The sequence below is a fragment of the Grammomys surdaster genome, unplaced genomic scaffold (assembly GCF_004785775.1).
Source record: "Grammomys surdaster isolate TR1022 unplaced genomic scaffold, NIH_TR_1.0 212, whole genome shotgun sequence".
Taxonomy (NCBI): Eukaryota; Metazoa; Chordata; class Mammalia; order Rodentia; family Muridae; genus Grammomys; species Grammomys surdaster.
In genome coordinates this window covers 3,301,654-3,309,432 of record NW_021604657.1, presented here as the reverse complement: position 1 = coordinate 3,309,432, position 7,779 = coordinate 3,301,654, and the positions used below count along the sequence as shown (strand labels likewise).

At 42.8% G+C, this 7,779-nt stretch overlaps 1 pseudogene; it reads right to left on the bottom strand.

Annotated features, from left to right (window-relative positions):
• The window catches only part of LOC114625038, a 7,744-nt pseudogene extending 3,741 nt beyond the window's left edge, over nt 1-4,003 (bottom strand).
• Nucleotides 4,004-7,779: the final 3,776 nt, after the last annotated feature.

Sequence of the window (7,779 nt, the reverse complement as noted above, 5' to 3'; positions counted from 1 at the left end):
CTCTCTCTCTCTCTCTCTCTCTCTCTCTCTCTCTCTCTCTCTCTCTTGTGAAAGAGTCTCTCTGTACAACCTTGGCTGTCCTGGAATTTGCTCTAGAGACAAGGCTGTCCTCAGAGATCCACCTGCCACTGCCTACCAAGTGCAGGAACTAAAGGCGTGTGCCACCGCTGCCCAGCCGTGGTTTTTAAATTTGTAATAGCTCATAATATGGTGTAAATTTCAACATAAGTATTATGGTTGAATATCTGCTAAATGGTCCCATGTATTAAAGATATGATCCCTAGATGGCACTTCTGAAAAGTTAAGAATGTAAAGAATCTTGGAGGTCCTTGGATCTCTTAAAAGATAACTCTTGTCCCCTGTACCTTTTCCCTTTCTCTTTTTCTCCCTATGAAGTACTATGACTTACTTGCCATTGTCTTCTGCCATCTCCACAAAAGAAAAGCAGAGTTAATGGAACCACTACTGCTGCCTTTAACACCATGCTACTTCAAACCCTTCCCTTTATATAAAGTTGATTGTCTCTGGCATTTTCTTATGTGACAAAAATCTAACACCAGACACTGGTTCTGAGAAGCAGATCTGTTAGTGACAGTGCCATCTGTGATGTGGAGGAATGGGTTTATGGGAAGAGTTTGCAAATGCTTGGAGGACCTGACTAGAGGAAGTCTAGGATAGTATAGATTGGTGACTGAGTCTTATGGTTGATTTATTTGGTCCTTTATTGGTTACTTTCCTACTGCTGTGATAAAACACCATGACCGAGGCAACATATAGAAGGAGGAGTTTATGTGGCTTATAGTTTCAGAGGATTAAGAGCCTGTGATGGTTTGTGTATGCTTTGCCCAGGGAATGGCACTATTACGAGGTGTAGACTAGTTGGAGTAGGTGTGTCACTGTGGGCGTGGGCTTTAATACCCTCATCCTAGCTGCCTGGAAGTCAGTATTCTCCTAGCAGCCTTCAGATGAAGCTGTAGAACTCTCAGCTCCTCCTGTACCATGCCTGCCTGAATGCTGCCATGCTCCCACCTTGATGATAATGGACTGAACCTCTGAACCTCTAAGCCAGCCCCAATTAAATGTTGTCCTTATAAGAGTTGCCTTGGTCATGGTGTCTGTTCACAGCAGTAAAACCCTAATTAAGACAGAGCCCATCATGGAAGGGAGACATGGTGGCAAGCAAGGGCAGGAAGCTGAGTGATCATATCTTTAAATATAAGCAGGAAACAGAAAAAGGAAACTGGGAGTAACCTGAGGCGTCACACTCTTAAGGCTTAACTCCAGTGACTACTTCCTATGTCAAGATAATGTTTCCTAACCTCCTCCAAACAAGATCACCAATGGGAGACCAAGGATTTAAATATATGAGCCTATGGGAACATTCCTATTCAAACCATGGAACAGCTCATCAGAATGTGGACCGTAAAGGTTGTACTCATGAGGCTCTAGATGGAAATATGGACTTTACTAGGGATTGGAGGGAATGGAGCCCATCCTTGTTACGATGTGGTGAAGAATTTGAAGGTGTATAATCCACGCCCCAAGACTTTTCTGGAGGCCAAATTTCAAGTTGATCAATTCATTTCCAGGCAGAGGAACTTTCAAGACGATAAAACATGAATGCTACAGAGGTATTACCAGCTGCCTTTAGTCAGGCCCAAAGATCATCAAAAGCAGACAAAGTTGAAATGGACATAGTGTGGTCATGTGTGCTGTGGTTACTGTTGCTAAGGAAAAAAGGTCATGGGCTTGGCACTGGGCTAACAGAAATCACATATATGAAGTTTAAGTGAGAATGGCCCCACAGGCTTAGTTTTTAAATGCATGCTTCATCAGCTGGTGGAATTGTTTGAGGATTGGGGAGGTGTGGCCTTGGAGAAGCTGTCTTACCGGGAATGGGCTTTGAGAGTTCAAAAGTCCACATCATTTCAGGTTAGTGTTCTCTGTACCTCCTCTCTCCCTCTCTGTTTGCCTGTCTCCTGCTTGTGTGTTACATGTAAGCTCTCAGCTGCTGCTCCAATGCTATACCTGCCCACTAACGGCCAGGCTCCCCACCATGATATGATGGGCATGCACTCTAAACCTCTGGAACTGTAAGTCCCTAATTAAATGCTTTCTTTTATACATTTTCATGGCCATTGTATTTTGGCATACCAATAGAAAAGTAAATAAGACACTATATTAGCACAGGGGGAGGGTTGATTCAGTTTTATGTTTTCCACTGGTGACAGAAAAAATGCTCAAAGGAGTTCAGGAATCCAGCATTAAGATTTATCTCTCTGTGGTCAGCCTACAAAACACACGGAGGCCACATCAGCAGAGGCTCCACGATTCAGGTGGGCTGATACGCAGCTTGCTCTGGTGGCAGCCCCTGTTGTGATCCACGCGACAATACCATCGTCAGTTTAGTAGGCACACAGAATCCAAGTCTAATAAGGCCATGCCAGCTTCTGCTAAGATCTGAAGGGAAGACTGAGAAACCGGGACGTGTTTTGCAGGGTTGGAATCTCTGCTAGCAACTGCAATAGAGGGATGCATTGGACTCTAAGAGTAAAACTGAACCTGCAAGGGAGACCTCAGAAGACAGAGGTGACATTCCATACCTGCCAAGGGAAGCTGTGGGCACCTGTCCAATATAGAACCAGTGATATTAAATCTTCATTATCTATTTAACTAGACTTAGAACCACCTGAGAACACACTTCTGAATGTGTCTGTGGGCATGTTTCTACAGAAGAGACATGATCCTCCCTGAATGTGGGCAGCAGCATTGATGGGGTGGGACCCTGGACTGAATGAAAAGAAGGTGGGAGCTGAGCAGCAGAATTCATTTCTCTCTGCTTTCAGATTGAGCAGGAAATGTGAACAGACACCTCGTGCTGTATCTGTCATTCTTTCCCAACCATGAAAGACTGGGCGTCTTAGAACCATAAGCCAAAACCAGCCTTTCTTCCTTATGTTGGGTCTTTTCTGGTCACAACAATGAGAAAAGTGAGTAACCCAGGAAGTTGGTTTTGAGAAGTGTGGCTGTTACTATGATGAGCCTATCTTGTTTGTAGGCCACTGGTGTATAGGAGGAAGGTGGGATTTGGAGACATGGACTAGGGAAGCTACAAAATTTTGTAAATAGAGCTTAATGAACCATAATAGTGAGGGTTCAGAAGACTGAAGTGTCAAGAGAAAAACAAAGAGAAGAAGCTCAGCTCATGAGGTTTCAGGGGAGGCAACAAGAACCCTATCATGAATGAGTGGATTATCAGGCATTCACGTTATAGTCTAGGAAAGACTATGGCCTCACTCGGTCTGTGTCCTGAGAATCTGAAGAAGACTTGTTTTTTTTAAAAAAAATAATGGGCTAAATTTTTTTGGTGGAGGATATTTTAAGATAGCATAACTTTACAGCTGTGGCATGATTACTGCTCACCAGTCTTTCTCAGTTCTGCAATGAGAGAGAGCAGAAAGATATGAAAATGCGCCATTCGATGAAGGGAGGTGTGTTAGCAAGTGTGAGACTGAGGCCAAGAAGGGGACAGAAAAAGCCACTGTGTTTGTTGAAGAGATTAATACCATTAAAGTGACATCTTAAGCTCTTTCGTGCACAATGGGAAAGGTGCTCCAAGGACAAGATCTTACCCATGCGATGCTCCAAGTTTTTTTTAAAGATTTATTTATTGTGTTTTGCTTATGTATATGCCTGCAGGCTAGAAGAGGGTACCAGATTTCATTAGAGATGGTTATGAGCCATTACGTAGTTGCTAGGAATTGTACTCAGGACCTCTGGAAAAGCAGCCAGTGTTCTTAACCTCTGAGCCATCATTCCAGCCCGTGACACTCTAATTTTAAAAATATAAATAAATTTCAAAGGAGAGAACCCTAAGTGAGAATTCTACCATAGGGCTTCTCTGCTAAAAAACAAACAAACCAAAAAACTCACCCAGGAAAATGTTATCCAGGGCTAGTCTCAGAGCCACAAAGAGCTCTCCAGCCACGGTCCTGGAGGTCATGGCGCACCTGGAGCTTGCAGCAGAGCTTAGCAAGGTCTCCCACAGGCTACTGTTATGGAGGCTTTGACGATGCAAGAGTAAAGGGGTCATGGACACTTGCATCAAGGTTCCAAAAAACCACTGACGTCAGTCAGGGTTGGATCCTCTGCAAGAAGGCCCTGAGAGCCCATTGTGTAATGATGTGAGAGTGAACCCTAAATTGCAGAGAAATCTGGAAGATACTGGAGATGACAGAATCCTGGGACAATAATGGCTCCTTTCTTATTGTGTGCATGATTGGTGTAGACTAGTAGGCCTGATGCCCACTTGTAACTATAGAGTGTTAACAACACAAAAAAATACCCCTGCTTTTTCCTCAACCTCTAAATTGTTATTCAGATTATTTTCCCACCTGCTATCTACTATCTGTCATCCCTCAGAGATGAGAAACTCAAGATGTCAGGTTAAAATTTTTCAATCAAATTCCACAGCTTGACTTCTTTAAAAACTCTCTTTAAGATGGGCTCTACCCAGGGAGTGTTTACTTACTTGTCTATTTGCTTTTAGAAATAATGTCTTGTTAAACGTGAGTGAACTCACATCTTCCTGCCTCAATAACCCAACTGTCTTATAGCAAATCTGTACTTTCAATACAATTATCAGTTCTCCCTCCTCTCTCCCTTCCTCCTCCTTTCTCTCTCTCTCTCTCTCTCTCTCTCTCTCTCTCTCTCTCTCTCTCTCTCTCTTCCCTTTCAGACAGAATCTTGTATAAACTGAGCTAGCTTTGAATGGTCTGTGTAGCACAGAATAGCTTTAATCCTCCTGCCTCTGTCTCTCAAGTGTTAGGACTATGGGCATGTACCACATCATGTAATTCACTAAATGCTGGGAATGGAAAGCGTGGCTTCATATTGCTAGACATACATTCTACCAACTGCATCATATCCCTAACTGAGTACTGGATTTTAAATTAAGAAGTTTGTAAGCATCAGCAGACACTTGAAACATATGGCCTTGAGATGTATCTTAATTATAACTGTTTATGTCTATTTTAAAAAAAGGTTATTGAATTTACTTGTCTTGTGTTCTGTATTATATGTATGTGGGTGGGTGCTGGCATGCCATAACATGCATGTAGAAATCAGAAGCTAACTTTCTTCAGTCTGTTGTTCTTTTTCTCTTCTGTATGGTTCCTAGGGATCAAGCTCAGGTCATCAGGCTGAGCTGCAAGTGCCTTTACCCACTGAGACATTTTGTCGTCCCTGTTTACATCTGTTCTTCATGTTTAACTTTCTGAATAAGTTAACTGAGCATCCTCTCTCATTTGAGTTGAATCTGCATCCTCATCCCTCCGTTTCCACATGGCTAAATATGGCCATTCTCAGTCCTCACTCCAATGTGCTGGGTTCATTACTTTCATACTCATTTTCTATCAGAGGAAACTGTAGCCTAAGATGTCAATGTTAATAAACAGCACAACTAGGATCCAGGACAATTTTCGATTAAACCTCATGTACACAATTAAATATGTGTTTATAACATGCAATCTGATTTTGTTTTGTTTTGAGATAGTGTCTTTGTTACTCATGCTGGCCTGAAACTCACTATGTAGTCCATGGTGGCTTCTAACTTATAATGATCTTTCTGGCCTGGATTCTGTCTTAGTTAGGGTTTTACTGTTGTGAACAGACACCATGACCAAGGCAACTCTTATAAGGATAACATTTAATTGGGGCTGGCTTAGAGGTTCAGAGGTTCAGTCCATTATCATCAAGGTGGGAGCATGGCAGCATTCAGGCAGGCATGGCATAGGAGGAGCTGAGAGTCCTACACCTTCATCTGAAGGTTACTGAGACAAGACTGGCTTCCAGACAGCTAGGACAGGAGTCTTAAATTCCATGCCCACCACCCACAATGACATACTTCCTTCAACAGGCCACACCTACTCCAACAATGCTACTCTTCCTAATAATGCTGCCCCCTGGGCCAAGCATATTCAAGCCACTACAGCTTCCCACATAGATGCACTTAGTTCTACTGCAACTTGATATGCCAAGGCCGGTTGATATCTGTGGGAGCTCTTTCCTTCTTGAGGAGAAAGGGGGGAAGGGGAGAAGAGGAGGAGAGAGGGAGGGGCTGGGTGGAGAATAGGGGGGTGGAGCTGTGATCAGGATGTAAAATTAAATAAATTAATGAATGAAAAAAACTTTAATATTGTGCATGAATTTTCTTGGTAGCCTTAGACGGATGTTTATTTGTCCAAACAAGGAAGGCCTTCTAAAGACAATGTTCTGAGACTTGTTTTATGCAAATAACAAAGTTAGCGGTTGTGTTAGTTGTTTTCCTCATTGTTATGATAGAAACATTTTTTCCCTTGTTGTATTTGACGTAAACATCTTAAGGAGGAAGAGTTTATTTTGTCTCACAGTTTGAGGGGTCAGTCTACCGTGGAGGAGAAGACATGGCGCGATGAGTATGAGGTGGCTGCTCACAGTGTATTCAGAGTCAGGAAGCAGAGAGAAGTGCATGTTGGAGTTCAGCTAAGCTTTTTTCTTCTCATTCAGTTTGGGATCATAGCCCATGGAATGGTGCCACTCATATATCTAAGGTGGCTCTTTCCACCACAATTAACTCAACTTAGAAACCCCATCACAGGCCCGAAGATGGGCCTCATAGATGTGTCTAGAACCTACCAAGTTGATAATATCGACCACCACAACTCCGTACATCCCAAGAGCGTCCTCCTAGTGAGTGTGTTTCTTTTCCTTCCTTTCTTCAACAGGAAGACAGGGTTTCTCTGTGTAGCCCTGGCTGTACTGGAACTCACTCTGTAGACCAGGCTGGCCTCAAACTCAGAAATCCGCCTGCCTCTGCCTCCCAAGTGCTGGGATTAAAGGTGTGTGCCACCACTGCCCGGCAAGTATGTTTATTTTCTGAGCCACAAAGATTTGCTTCACAAAAAGACTCTTTAGGTCAGAAATAGAAATTTACTACAAATTGACGAGAGGAAAGGACAGGAATCTATAACTAAGGAAAGAATTTGGGGACAATGAGAATAAAATGAGCATTGAGTGGACACATCTTAACAGATCCCGCAAACCTGTTGACCACACAGTTTAAGGAATGCAGCCCCTGACTCTACAGAAAGAATTCTATCTCAGGAGGTTGGACTAAGTTATTTAAATTTATTCCCATTGGTAGATTTTGTTCTTTTAGTTTAGTTTGTTTGTTTGTTTGTTTGTTTTTGTTTAATTGTTGACAAAGCTCGTATGTGGCCTTTGGGAGTTCATCCTTGAGTTGATAAATTCTTTTTTTTTTCTAAATTCACTTTGCAGTTGGATTATAAAACTGTTTCGTTTCCGAAGGAGGGCTTGGCTTTTTAAAGGCCATCAATCAATTGTTCGGCCCTAATTAATTTTGCCTGAGAGCGTCTGACATGTTCACAGAAGTAGCAATTAACGTGGAATGGAAGTGCAATCACCATCTCAAATATTTAAACAATGTGATTATATAATATCTATCAACAGAATTCTTTAAAAAAAAAAATACACTTAGAGATGTAGATGCAGGGTGGGGGGTGGGGGTGGGGAGTCTTGCTTCAGGGGCTGGAAAACGCAGCTTCAGTTTCTTAACCTCCCTGATCTTCAAGGTACGAGACAAGCTGTTGCCAGCCCTTCGTGCTGACTTCCGGCCGGCCCCACACACTTGCGCTCTTGGAGCTTAAACATGCCTTCAGTAGTCTGCGTAGATCGTATCAGACAAAAGATTCACTGTACTTTCCCTCACAGTCAGCCTGT